The 15443-nt window shown below is 37.2% G+C and overlaps 1 pseudogene; it reads left to right on the top strand.

The window, feature by feature from the left end:
• Positions 1-13005: 13005 nt before the first annotated feature.
• On the top strand, positions 13006-14556 carry LOC121253509 (annotated as a pseudogene).
• The last annotated feature ends 887 nt before the right edge of the window (positions 14557-15443 follow it).

Raw genomic sequence — 15443 nt, 5'->3', positions numbered from 1 at the left:
CTAAACCAGATTTGGGCCAGATTTTTTGTAGATTACTTCTTTTATTACGTATTTATTTTTAGTGTGATTATTGAGATTTTGCTGTTTTTGATAAAATTCTGATATGATCGATTTTAAGCTATTGCAACTCAACTTGTGGGTTGATTTGACTATTCTTGGATTTTGACAATTTTGAATTGAACATCAAAGTCATTTTCTATGAGTTTCTAGCTTTTCTCTTGTCTTCCTTCCCTGTGAATTATCTGTTGAAATTTGTATGCAAAATAATCATTATTTTGTCCTGTGTTAGTTGACATCAGAGCTTTTAACATCATTCTTGAGGTGATATCTCATCTATTTCCATGGCTAGTGGTCGTGGTCGTCGTGGACAAGTTTTGAACGTGGAAGTCTCACCGTGGTCGTAGCATTCATGATGTGATGATTGAGGATTTGCAGAGGGAAGTTGCAGAGTTAACTTGACGTCTAACAGCGTAAGATATTAGCGATCATGAGATGGAAGATCATGATTCTGATTCTAGTTTTGAAGACCCATATCACCATCGTCCTCTATTCTGAGAGCACCATGGTCCGGAGGACCGTCATGGGGACCTCGATTTTAAAGTGGATTTGCCCGAGTTTTTTGGTACATTATAGGTTGAAGGGTTTATTGATTGGTTGAATAAAGTGGAGCAGATCTTTGATAATAAGGAGGTCCCATATCGTGTCAAAGTAAAACTGGTCGCCATCAAACTTAAAGGTAGGGCAGTTGTGTGGTGGGAGAAGTTGAGGCAATCACAAGACAGGCATGGCAAGGCCAAGATTACTCATTGGGAGAAGATGAAGGGTCACTTCCTTCCTTTCAGCTATACTCAAACTCTGTTTCAATGACTGCACTCGTTGAGGCAAGGCACGAGATCGGTTGATGATTACACAAAAGAGTTCAGTCAATTGATAGCCTTGAATGATCTATCTAAGATGGAAGAGCAGATCGTGGCGTGGTATTTGGAGGATTACAATAGTCACTACAGGATGTCCTTACCCTCCACTCGTTGTGGATAGCTTCTGAAGCATACCAATGTGCACTCATCGTAGAGAAGTAGCAGACCAGGAAGCCAATGATCAAAAGCGATCAAAACCATTGAGCAATTCACTCTTAAGGACCTCGTCCCTTCCAACAGACATCGCAGGATCAGGATGTGGTGAGCAAGGTCATAGAGCGACTGAGTGTAGGAAGCCTGCTCATCAAAAGGGAAAAAAATCTCATAATTCAAGAAGATGTGGAAGAAGAAACTGAGGTGATTGGAGATCACGATGATGATGAGGATGGAGACATGTTGTATGGTGATGGCCATGCGACCTTGGTCATTCACAAGAGTCTACTGACTCCCAAGAGTGATTTAGGGGACGATTGGTTAGGAACCAATATTTTCGCACGACCTGCACAGTTGTAGATAAAGTCTGCAAGATGATCATTTACAGTGGCAGTTGTTAGAACTTGGTGTCCAAAGAACCTATCCAAAAATTACAGTTGAAGACAAATCATCATCCCAAGCCATACAAATTGTCCTTGGTGAATAAAGGCAATGAGGTAACAGTAGATAGGTGATGCCTAGTGTCCTTTTCGATCTGCATTAAATATTATGATAATGCTTGGTGTGATGTCATTTCTATACATGCTTGTCATGTATTGTTAGGTAGACCTTGGCAGTATGATCGCAACGTTGTTCACGATGGGCAGAAGAATACGTATTCTTTTAGTATCAAAAGGAAGAGGATTGTGTTGGCATCTCATCGGGAAGGAACCACTCCTACCCGGTAGCCAATAGTACAAACCTTCTTTCTATGTTCAGGTTTCTAAAGGAGATTGAGCAGGAAGTTGTGATTCACGCCCTGCTACCTTGTGGGAACAATGTAACAAACGTGAGTCCAGATTTACAAGCATAGGTGCAGCAGCTACTAGTTTTCTAACATGATGCTAGAAGATCTTCCTCCTAGGCTACCGCCTATGAGGGATATTCAACATCAGATCAACCTTGTTTCGGGGTCGAGTTTGCCAAACCGACTTGCGTGTCGCCGCAATCCCAAGGAAGCTAAAGAGTTGCAACATCAGGTGGGGGAGTTATTGGAGAGGGGCTACATCTATGAGAGTATGAGCCCATGTGCAGTCCCTGCCCTGCTAGTACTGAAGAAAGATGGTTCCTAGCGTATGTGTGTTGACAACAGAGTAATCAACAGGATCATAGTGAAGTACAAGTTTCCCATTCCACGCCTAGATGATATGCCAGATCAACTATCCAGTTCTAAGATCTTCTAAAAATTTGACCTTAAAAGTGGATACCACCAAATCAGAATAAGTCCCAAAAATGAGTGGAAGACGACATTTAAGACGCAGTAGGGGTTGTATGAATGGATGGTCACGCCTTTTGGGCTGTCCAATGCGCTCAGTACATTCATGAGGTCTGTGCATCAGGTTCTACAGTCTTTTATAAGGAGATTCGTTGTAGTTTACTTCCACGATATCCTCATATACAATCTAACATGCACGTCAGACTTTGATCACCTCCAAGCTGTTTTTGATATGTTGAGAACAGAGTGCCTATTTGTCAATCAGAAGAAATGCTCTTTTTTTACTACTTTGATAACTTTCCTTGGTTTTGTTCTGTCTACTGATAGTGTTCATGGAGATCAATGAAAGATAGATGCGATCTTGGAGTTGCCAAAACCTAAAACCTTACACGATGTTATGGGTTTCCATGGATTGGCATCCTTCTACCACCGGCTCATCAGAAACTTAAGCACTCTAATTTCTCCTATCACATAGTGACTCAAGGGAGGTGACTTCCAGTGGTCTGACGAGGTAGTGGCCAGTTTTCAACTGGTCAAGTAGAAGATGACAAAGGCACCAGTTTTAACACTTCTAGATTCTGATAGGGTATTCAAAGTCAACTGTGATGCTTCTGAGGTTGGCATTGGTGGTGACTGACCTGAAGTACATAAATGGTGCCTGAAGTATTGGCGTCTCTACTTGGTGCAAAAGGAGCTAATTCTTGTCACTGACCACAAGGCCCTAAAGTACATAAATGGCCAACACAAGTTGAGCAAGCGATATACTAAGTGGCTGGCCTACTTGCAGGAGTTCATATTTTCATTGAGGCACGGCCTATCAGGAAGTCTTAACCACATAGTAGATGCCCTGAGCTGTCGTATGTTACTCGTCACCAGCTTGACCACCAGAGTTGTAGGAATTGAGGTTTTCAATGACATGTATGCAGCAGGTCCTTCATTTGGGAGGATATTTCGAGAGGTTATTAATGGTCAACGCGCATAATGGTTATTTATTTCGTGGATTACAGTTGTGCATCTCAGATTGTTCGCTGAGGTAGCAGATTATTAGTGAACTTCATAGCGAAGGTCACTTTGGGTGAGATAAGGTGTTGGCCCTGGTCTTGTCTGATTACTATTGGCCCAAATTGACTAATGATGTAGCTCATTATGTGGAGTGAAGCTATGTTTGTCAGCGGTTCAAGGGGGTTCTCACAAATGGAAGCATGTACACCCCCTTGCCTGTTCCTGAAGCCCCTTGGTTCGATGTCAGTAAGGACTTTGTGTTGGGCTTACCCCGAACTGAACGACCCATGGATTCTATTTTGGTTGAGGTTAACAAGTTTTCCAAGATGGCCCATTTTGTAGTTTGCAAGAAAAAAATGGATGCTGCTCAGATTGCTCATCTTTACTTCAAGGAGATTGTTTGCTTACATGGTATTCCTCGGTCAATCACTTTAGATAGTTGTACCAAGTTCACGATCCATTTCTGGAGGAGTTTATGGGAGAAACTGGGGACAAAGTTGAATTTTAGTAGCACCTATCAACCTCAAACATATGGTCAAACCGAGGTGGTGAATAGAAGTTTGGGCAATCTTTTGAGAAGTTTGGCCTGAAATAAGCCAAAGCAATCGGATCTAGATCTTCCCTAAGTAGAACTCATCTATAACAAATCCAAGAACAGAACCACAAGATTGAGCCCATTTGAGATTGTCTATGGTCAGAACCCGTCCGCCCTCTCACTCGTTCATCTCTCCCTCTCCCTCATTTTCAAGTCTCTCTCTCTCTCTTTCTCTCTCTTTGTACAATGCCGTCGAGGAAGTCACCCCCACCTCAGCCCAGCATCCGTTGCACTCCCACGGTGCCACTGCCTCGGTTATCCATGTGTAAGCTCCTACTGCCACTCACATTTGGGGCATTGCTTGTTTTTATTTTTGGATGTTGTTGATAGTTGCTTAAAAATGAAACATATGCTATATATACATCGATTAACCCAGTAGGAAGAAGAGAGTGTTTTGGTTTTTACCTTTCTACCCTTTTAATTAAAAACATGCTTTAATTTTTGGAAAGGCTTTGTAATGGACTACAAGAATTATACTGAGGGGCTCAGTTTTATTTGATTGGTGTTTAAATCTAGTGAGCTATTTTTCTAGTGGGTTGGGCTTGAGATTATTTAGACATACATCATTTTGATAGACTTGTATATCTTTTTTTATTAGGCTTGATTTTATCATGTTTGATAAACTGTTTCAGTATTTTTATTCAGCTGAGATTTTTTTTAGCAAGCTAAAGTTTCACTGTTATAAATATGAGTAATTGGACTCAAATTCCCTTTATAATTATATTATACAATATTAGATTTTATAGTTACACTTCAATAGTAAGGAAGTTTTTTTTTTTAAAATGTTCTAGATGAAGTTGTTAAAGGCACATTGATGATGTTAGAGAGTGATGATATATTTTAGGTTATAGGGATTTTAGGTTTGGAGGAATTAAAATAAGTTATTTGAGAAGATTAGGCTTAAGTATTGAAATACATGTTCAATTGAAATTTATAGGAATTACGTGATTACCTTATAAGTGACGATTAATAAATGTTCAGTATTGTTGAGGAAAATTTTGGAAAGCTAATAAGTCCAGGTAAGCGGGGTTCCTATATTAGACTTTGCATAAAAATAAAAATAAAATGAATTAAGGTTGGTTTGTATAAATATGCATGCTGTTTTAAAAAGAAAAGGTAAAAAACGACCTCAGTAGTTGTTTTGCATTCACTCATGAAATATTATTATGAAAGAGAAAAGAAATGTTTTTAACATGAATAGTGTAGACATGAGCAATGTTTGACATGTTTCTAAAATGTACAAAAAAGCGAATATGATATCTGTGAATCTTTGTATCTATGATATGAAAACGATTTGGATTTGTTTTTGATCAAATGAAAATTATGTGAATGTGTGCACGTGGTTTGATATGATATGGATATGAAAAATCTTTGGCATACTTCTATGTTTTGACTCTGATTTTGAATATGGTTATGATATAATGATACTAGTTATGTGATATGGTTGGTACCAACATGATATGATATGTTATGAGTGCACCATCTTTAGAAACAAAGTGGTCTTTCATGTATTCTTTCCTGTGTGCACACTCGGGGCTCCGAAATTAAAAAAATGAAGTTTCACAATATGATACTGTCTGATTTGGCCACCAGGGATAGCACAACCCTACCAAGGAGTTAAACATGGTATATGATATGTTATAATAAGTTGAAGATATGCAGTTATGTTACGCCAAAGCAATTTTTGAATATGAAAAGGGTATTTGAATATGAAAATAGTTTATGAATATGAAAATATTGAAAAGTCACTCGGATTTTTTTTATGATAATACGTTTTGACATGTGTACATGAAAATGAAATGTGTTGCTCCTGCATACTAAAATTTCTGAAAATGACTCATGTTTACATACTAGTATATGTTCTCTGCTTACTAAGTTATAGATAACTTACCCCTTATTTTCATTATTTTTTTAGATGACATTGATGGCCCAGCTGATGGTCAAGATTAGAAATTGGAGCTTAACTAGATATGGATAGAAGGTCGAAAACCTAAGAGTACTATTGGTAGTAGAAGGATTTAACTTGAGTATTTGAAGTACTTTAGGTTGCTTGGACCTATTGAGACTTAAAGATGTATCGTTTTATTTCGTTGAGATTATTGGGAGATTGTGGACCCCCCTTTTTGGTTTATGTTATTTTGTAATGATGACTTATAGAGTTTGTACTATAGTTATTTGGAAAATATGAGTTTGCGTACTATTTGTAAAATCCTTAGAGTTTTTAGATGCTTGGGGAGACAAGTTTGTAAGTAACAGGTAATAATTCTCCGACTTTTTCAAGTACGGGGTGTCACAGTTGGTATCAGAGCCAGGTTTGAGGTTTTATAGAGTATAGTGTGTGAGATTTTGGAGTACAGATAAGCTTTAAGAAATCATTTTCAGATTTGATGTGATTGTGGAGTGGACTATAAGATAGAATACTATAGGTACTCGAGGGCTTAAAATTTGTTGACCTTAGGAATGATTTTAATGTGTAGGATTTTATGGGTCTGTTAGATGAATTCACATTGTTTGTGGTTTGGTTTGATTCCAGAGATTTTTTTAATAGATTTGATGGAGTTAAGTTGTTTTTTCAGACTTTGGAGATTAATCATTACTATTGTTACGTGTCCTTCTTTCCTCTTTGTTGTAGGTACCTTTATAAAGTTGAAGTATTATATATATATATATATATATATACATATGTTTTGTTTTTACAGTCACAACTAATTATTTATGTTTATATGAATGCTATAAATTTTGAAACGAATATTAAAAATCCAAGTTATTTTTTCAAGATGCTACCTCGTCGTCAAGAAAGAAAGATGTCGGACTTGAATGCAAACGAGAACGAAAGGGAAGCAAACCCAAGTGCTTCCGAAGTACTATGAGCAACAGCTCACCAATTAATAGATGATCTGGCGCAGAATCCCTTAGGTTGCCAACGCAACTATAATGAAGGAGGTTGTACCATAGAACAGTTCAATCGGATGTACCCCCTTCATTCGATGGGAAAGGCGAACCAACCCTAACAGAGGATTGGGTTCAAGATATTGAGGAGATATTGCGGGTGCTAACCTGCACAAATAAACAAAAGGTGGCATATGCTACACTCAAATTGACCGGTGAGGTAAAGAGATGGTAGATATTAGAAAGAACTATCCGAGAAGCAGGGGGACAGAAATAGCCAATTGGCTGCATTTATGCAGATTTTTCTTGACAGCTTTTTCCCAAGCTTGGCCCGAGACGATAAGGCAATGAAATTTGCCACTTTGGTGCAGGAAACCTTGATGGTGCACCAGTATGCAGCTAGATTCATTGAATTATCTCGTTTTGCTGCATATCTGATTCCTGATGAAGAAAAGAAGGCGCGTAAATTCGAACAAGGGTTGAATGAAAAAATTTATGAACGAGTAGTGGGCTTCTAGATTCGAAACTTCTCAGAATTGGTAGATAAGGCCACAGTTTTTGAACGAAGCCTTCAAAGGAGCGCTGCATTGCACGATCAGAGGAAGATGACTACTTCATCAGGGCATCATTCTGGCATGGACCAAGGATCGTGGAAAAAGAGGAATGAAGGTAGTAGCTCAGATAAGAAACCGGTTCAGGGCACCTAACAAGCATATCAATGTAGAACTTGCAACCAAGTACATGCCAGAGTATGCAAGAAGGAAGCAGGACTATGCTACCGTTGTGGCAAATCGGGTCACTATCTTAGGGACTGCCCTTTGCAATTTGATAGCAACAAACCACCACCAACTAGGGCAGAAGGGACAGCGTGAGGCAATATCCAGCATACTACTACGCCTGCAAGGGTTTTTGCTCTGATACCTGGAAAGGCTGAGGATATGAATGATGTGATCACAAGTATGACTTCTTTGTTATGTTTTAAGATATTAATTTGTGGGTTGAGGTTAAGACTTGGAAATTTTAGTGCATGAATGATGTTGATTGTGACCATAGGTACTCTTCCTCTGTTTTCTAATAGTGCCACTGTGTTATTTGATTCGAGAGTGACACATTCATTTGTTTCCATGACTTATTCTCGATTTTGTACCTTAGAAACCGAAAAGTTAAAGTCCAAGTTAGTGATTGCGACCCCAACAGGAAATTTGGTAGTCTATGACGAGGTTCTACCAGGGTGTCCTTTATCAATTGAGGGAAGATTAATGCCAGCAGATTTAATAGTGTTTAACATGATTGGGTTTGATGTGATTTTGGTATGGGTTGGTTGGCTTGCTACCACACCAGTATAAATAGTTTTAAAAATGAAGTGGTTTTTAAACCCCCAAAAGAAAGTAAATTTCGGTTCACAGGTTCAAAAGTGAGATTGCATCCACCCATCATATATGCCATTCAAGTTGGAAAATTGTTACGTGATGGTTGTCAGGGATTCTTAACCTGCGTGGTAAAAGCACTAAAAGAGGAGTTGAAGTTAGAGCATATACCTGTTGTGAGGGAATACCCAGAGATTTTCCCAAAAGATTTACCTGGACTCCCACTCGAGCGGGAGGTAGAGTTTGCCATTGAACTAGTCCTAGGCACGACACCCCTTTCGAAAGCACCTTACCAGATGGCACCGTCTAAATTAGTGGAACTCAAGGAGCAGTTACAAGATTTGTTAGACAAGGGTTTCATCAGACCCAGTGTGTCACCTTGGGAAGCTCTAGTTCTCTTTGTGAAGAAGAAAGATGGATCAATGAAAATGTGTACTGATTACAGGGAACTTAATCGGGTGACCATAAAGAATAAGTACTCGCTACCCTATATAGAAGATTTGTTTGATCAACTCCAGGGTGCTCAGGTATTCTTAAAGATTGATCTTCGATCGGGTTACCATCAATTGAAAATCAAGACAGAAGACGTGGCTAAGACGGCTTTCAGGACCCGATATGGCCATTATGAGTTTTTGGTCATGCCTTTTGGCTTGAGTAACACCCCAACAGTATTCATGGACTTAATGAACAGGGTGTTCCATGAATTTTTGGATAAGTTTGTTGTGGTTTTTATTGATGATATACTGGTATACTCTAAAAGCAAGACTAAGCATGAAGAACATTCGAAACTGGTACTTGGGACACTCAGAGATAAAAAGTTATTTCCTAAATTGCAGAAGTTTGAATTTTGGCTGGATTCAATTGCATTTCTAGTGCATGTTGTTTCGAAAGATGGCATATCAGTGGACTCAGGAAAAGTGGAAGCAGTAGTTAGTTGGTCAGCACCAAAGAATGTTCATGAGGTTAGAAATTTTTTGGGATTGACGGGTTATTACCGTCGGTTCATTGATGGTTTCTCCAGGATAGCAGTTCCTCTTACAACACTCACCAGAAAAAATAATAAGTGTGAATGGACAACAAAGTGTGAAGAAAGTTTCCAGGAGTTGAAACGGAGATTAGTGACAGCTCCAGTGTTAATAGTCCCCACTGCTAGAGGTGGATTTGTAGTTTATAGCGATGCATCAAGGCTTGGATTAGGGTGCATACTGATGCAACAGAGGAAGGTTATAGCATACGCCTCACACCAACTGAAAGTGTACAAGAATTATCCCACACATGATCTAGAACTTACGGCAATCATTTTTGCACTTAAGATTTGGAGACACTATTTGTATGGGAAAAAGTGTGAAATTTATACGGATTACAAGAGTTTGAAATATTTCTTCACCCAAAAGGAATTAAATATGAAGCAGAGGAGATGGCTTGAGTTAATCAAGGATTATGATTGCACCATCAATTATCACTCGGGAAAAGCTAATGTTGTAGCCGATGCCTTAAGTAGGAAGTCAATGGGACCGGTAGTTGCAGCCCTTACCACACAACATAGGTTGTTAATGGACCTAGAAAGAGCCAGTATTGAGGTCATCACTAGTGATACAAGTACTTTCATGGCCAGTTTAATAGTTCAACTAGTCTTGATAGATAGAATCAAAACTACTCAGAAAGTGGATTCAAGGTTGGTGAAGCTAGTGGAAGAATTAGGGAACGGGGGCAAATTTGACTTTAGCATTTCCAAGGAATGAGTTTTAAGGTTTAGAGGCAGATTGTGCGTGCCAGCTAATGAAGAACTGAAAAGGGTAATTCTTGAAGAAGCACATCGTTCCTTATACACAGTTCACCCGGGGAGTACCAAGATGTATCGGGACTTGAGAGAGCCTTTTTTGTGGAATGGTATGAAAAAAGAAATTGCTAAATTTGTAGAACAATGCCTAACATTCCAATAGGTGAAGGAGGAGCATCAAAGACCACCAGGACTATTACAACCACTCCAGATTCCAGAGTGGAAGTGGGAGCATATCTCCATAGACTTTGTGACTGGCCTACCAAAGACATTGAGCAGACAAGATGCTATATGGCTGATTGTGGATCGCTTAACGAAAACCACTCGTTTTGTGTCCATTAAAGTTTCTTATAAACTGGAGACACTAGCTGAGCTATATGTACAGGAGACAGTAAGGCTGCATGGGGTACCAGTATTCATTATGTCGGATAGAGACCCTCGTTTCACTTCCAAGTTCTGGAGAAGCTTACAGGAGGCAATGGGTACTAAGTTAGTTTTAATACTGCATTTCACCCTTAGACAGATGGACAGTCAGAAAGAATTATTCTAATCTTGAAAGACATGTTGAGGGCATGTGTGATGGATTTTAAATGAACTTGGATGCGACATTTACCATTGGTCAAGTTTGCTTATAATAATAGTTTCCAGGCTAGCGTTGGAATGGCACCCTACGAGATTTTGTATGGCAGAAGGTGTAGATCTCCATTGTATTGGAATGAAGTAGGTGAAAGGAAACTTTTGGGGCCAGAGATTATTCAGCAGACCACAGAGAAGATAGATATCATTCGGGCTAGAATGAAAACAACTCAGAGCTGACAAAAGAGTTATGCAGATAAACATCACCACCAGTTAGAGTTTGAGGTTGGAGATAAAGTATTTTTGAGAATAGCACCGACGAAAGGAGTTATGAGATTTGGAAAGAAGGGCAAGTTGAGCCCAAGATATATTGGGTCATTTGAGATTCTTGACCGGATTGGACCGGTGGCTTATAGAGTAGCATTTCCACCGGCACTTGCAGGAGTGCATAATGTATTTCATACTTCCATGTTGAGGAAGTATATACCTGACCCGACGCACATTTTTTACTACGAACCACTTCAGATTCAAGAATATTTGACTTATGCAGAAGAACCAATTCGAATCTTAGAAAAGAAAGAACAAGTGTTACGGACTCAAACTATTCCTTTGGTTAAAGTGTTGTGAAAAAATCACGCTACTAGTGAAGCTTCTTGGGAATTGGAGGAAGAAATTCTAGATAAGCACCCATGACTTTTTTATGGGAATTTTGACAATTTATAACAAATTTCGAGGATGAAATTTTTATAAGGGGGAGGATGTAAGACGTAGCCCACTGTCAGGCCCAGGCCCATGGAAAGAGTTTCCAAATTCCACGTCGCACGAGTTCACGCCATTTCTCCATTTTCATGCAAGTCTCTCCTTCCCTTTTTCTTTCGGTTTGATCGATTTTACTTTTTTTCGAATTACACTCACTCTTATATATGTGGTCCACCACTAAGAAGAGCTCCGATCGATCTTGAAGGAATTTACATAGAATGAGGAAAAAGAGTTCATGATCAGAAACAGCACCAACTTTATGGACTTGTTTTTAAAATATATCTCATCTCATCTCATCTGATTATTATAACTTTCTCAAATTTTTACATAAAAAAGAAAAAAATAATTTAATTTTTTTAAATTTTAAAATAAAAATAATATTAAAAAATAAATATTATTTATATATTTTCAACTTAATTTATAATTTTTATTTTAAAAATAAATATTTAATGAGTTCAAAAAGTATTTGAAAAAAAAAAGGACAAAAATCTTTTTGCATAGGGTGGCTCTTATGTGGGAGCAGCCCCACCCAAACATTCACATTGGTGTATGCATATACATATACAAAGTCATATTTGTATAATATGAATTTAAATTCATCTACATTAACTTATGTATATTCATATATTTAACTGGCTATGAACAATATTATCTAAATTTGAAGAGTTACTATTTACTCCACAAAACATATTTTACTAATTATTTCTCTCTCCTCCCACTTTCTCTCTCACAATCATTTCCTCTTCTTTCTCCTTCAACAACACAATAAACTTTTACCTCCAAATTCAATTTATTATATTTTTAATATAATATAAAAAAATATTTTTTATTATTATATTTGTATTATTAGTGTCAAATGTATATAGTGGATACTAATTGCAAAATATATATAAAAGAATTCATTTTAGAAAAAAGTTAATAAGCCAATGTGGTGGAAGTTTTGCTTGAATAGCAAAATGGATATGTAAAAGAGGTGATTTTATATATTCATATGCATAGACCAATACTAATGTTCTAACAAAAATGTTAAGAGTCATCGAATGTTGGGTTCGCCCGATAAATTTTTATTCTTTTACTGTGTGATTTTTAAAAAAAAATATTTAAGAATATAAAAAAATGAATAAAAAAATAAAAAATATTTTTGTTATCGGTAGGGTCTCGACTCTCGTGTTACATCCTCGGCACTGCTCTTATTATAATGCATGGTTTAAGAATGTTATTTGCTTTTATTTTTGTTCTTTAATTATATCCAGCTGGAGACGTTGCTAATTTAAGTATATAATACTATGTTGCAAAGATTCTTGGACCAAAAATCCTTCCTCACATCGACAAACTTTCCATTTTGTTCATATCGTAGATCATATGGATCACCATCTTTGTATATCTTATAATCTTTGCAAAAGTTCTAAGATAAACTTGTATTTGTTTTAACATTTGCTGTTAAGTAATAATAAAATTCAACTTGTATTTTTATTATTAATTGAAAGCGTGCGTTTGGGTGTGCGTATGTGAGAGAGATGCTTTCTATAGCATGTCAGTAGAGAGCAACAAAGCAGATCTGATTTGCATTTAGGACGCGGTATCGAGCAACACCATTTCCCTCAACGTCGGCAGCACGGAAGCTTTCACAATTTTTCATACGAGCCGCAAGTCCAATCATCTCTTCCTCTCACTCTGTACGTTGTTTCTACCATTAATCTCTCTCTGTTTCTTTGCCTTCCTCTACCATTAAGAGGAAGTTTTAACACTCAACATTTAGAAAATACTTTAATTACTACGATGAAGTAAATACAAGCGAAGATTTGCATGCATGCAGTATAATATTGGGAACTATATTAATTCCAACCCATATTTCTAAATGCCAACAAGCTAGCAGTGACAATATTATTTGTGTTTTTCATCAGGGCTTTAATTTTTTAAGGGAAGTTTGTAGATATATGGGGCAATCAAATGGTACATATTTTCAACGAAATGATCAAAATGCTTCAGCAGATCAAGGGGAACATTTGGTAATTAGAATAACACAACTGTTAGAAAATTCGAGGCATCACTACTTATCAGGAGAATGTCGTATCTACAAGGTCCCATATCACTTGCGCAAAATGAATGAAGAAGCGTACACTCCACAAGTTATTTCCATAGGCCCCTTTCACCACGACAACAAAAATTTCCAAATCCTGGAAAAGTATAAAGTGAGATATCTCGAGAATTTTATGAGACGAGCTAGAACAAATCCCGAGAATTTAGTAAGAATTGTAAAAGGCTTGGAAACAGAAATTCGTCAATGTTATGCATAAACCATCGAACTTGATAGTGATGAGTTTGTGACAATGATACTCCTTGATGCGGCCTTCATTATTGAGTATTTCTTGAGAGACATGTTCCCAGTGCAATGGACAAATGAGGATAGAACAGTTATAAAGCTGTGGATAACTGCTAGGATGCAGTTGGACTTCCTGTTACTTGAAAATCAACTTCCTTTCTTTATTCTTAAGGATTTATATCAGCTTGTTTTGGTTACTGATAGTATGTACCGTCCCTTCATTGAGGTTGCCTTTCACTACTTTGGCTTTCTCAACACTCAAAATAAGCCTTCTGATTCCAATCAGTTCAAACAAATAATTCATTTTGTTGATTTGATCCGAATCTTTTATCTACCTCCACCCGAAACTCTATCAGAAAGACAACCTAATAGTAGGGTTGAGAAAATATACTGTGCAACGAAGCTGGCTGAGGCAGGATTGACCTTTAAGAAGAGTGAAAGCCAGTGCTACCTTAACTTCAAATATCATGAAGGCGGAGTGTTGGAAATCCCACGCTTTACTATTGACAATACCACGGAGATATTTGCTCGAAACCTCATGGCTTTGGAGCAATGTCACTATCCAACACAAGCATATATTACTGATTATTTTCTCTTGTTGGATTTCCTTGTTGATACAGGCAAAGATGTGGAGAACATCCTTGTTAATGGGATGGGTGACGACAATGCATCTTTTATCAATAATTTAGGCACAAATGTCCAATATTCATCCATGAATCCTGAGTATTGTCGTCTTTGTAGAGATATAGTTGAATTCCATGATAGCAATTGGAATCGTTGGAAGGCTCTCTTGAAACGTGATCATTTTAGCACTCCTTGGAGAGTAGTTGCCACCATTGCTGCTATCCTCTTGTTGGCATTCACTTTAACGCAAGTTGTATGCTCTATTATCTCAGTATTACCATCAAAGAGGAGGAATATGTAATTCTGATAATAGTAAATGATACCTAGCATTCGATCGGATAACTTTTATTCTTCTTTAGTTTATTTTGATAAATTTTGTCTAAAAAAAATTCTTTTGTTTATGAATTTAGGGGTATGCGGGACTGTGGGCTACAAATTTACAAATTGAAATTAGTTCTTCTGCATAAAGGTTTGGACTGTTGCAGAAGCATTGGGACGCATCGTTGAGCACTCATGTGGCAAGCGCACACCTCATCAACATACGAAAATAAATATAAAAAAACCCCTAAAAAACATAAATAGAGGTTTTGGTTAAGTATCAAGAATGTGAAATTGAAAGATTTCGATTAACTAGGGCTGTGGATCCAGATCCGGCTTTTAAAAAACGGGCGGATATCCGCCCAGATAAACCGGATTGAAACCAGGGCGGATATCTGAATTTCAACCCGGATATCCGGTTTCAAACCAGAAATCCAGATTTTTTACTTTTTTTTTTTTTTTTTTGGTTTTCTTAAATAAGTTTTTACCATTTTTAAAATGCCTTTTTTTAAAATAAAATTTCAACACTTTTTAAAAGGCTTTTTTTTAACCGGATTTGGACGATATCCAGATTTTAAACAAAAAAAAATATGATTTTACAAATTTTAAAATGCCTTTTTTAAGAAAAACTTTCTAACACTTTTTAAAAGGCTTTTATGTTTATTATTTTTTATAGGCATTCTTTTATATAATGAATATTTTTATAGGCATTTTTTAAACTTTTTTATTGCCTGTTCACTACATACTTTTATACTTTATATTGTTGCTTACATCGTATTGCAAAACATCAACTTTACAAGGAACAAATTGTGAAAAATTCAAAAGCAGCAGTAAAGAACTGTGGAAAAACATTTGAAGTTACTTCTGTTGGTGCTCTGTATATGT

This window comes from Juglans microcarpa x Juglans regia, chromosome 2S, assembly GCF_004785595.1.
Source record: "Juglans microcarpa x Juglans regia isolate MS1-56 chromosome 2S, Jm3101_v1.0, whole genome shotgun sequence".
Taxonomy (NCBI): Eukaryota; Viridiplantae; Streptophyta; class Magnoliopsida; order Fagales; family Juglandaceae; genus Juglans; species Juglans microcarpa x Juglans regia.
This window is presented reverse-complemented; position numbering and strand designations above follow the sequence as displayed.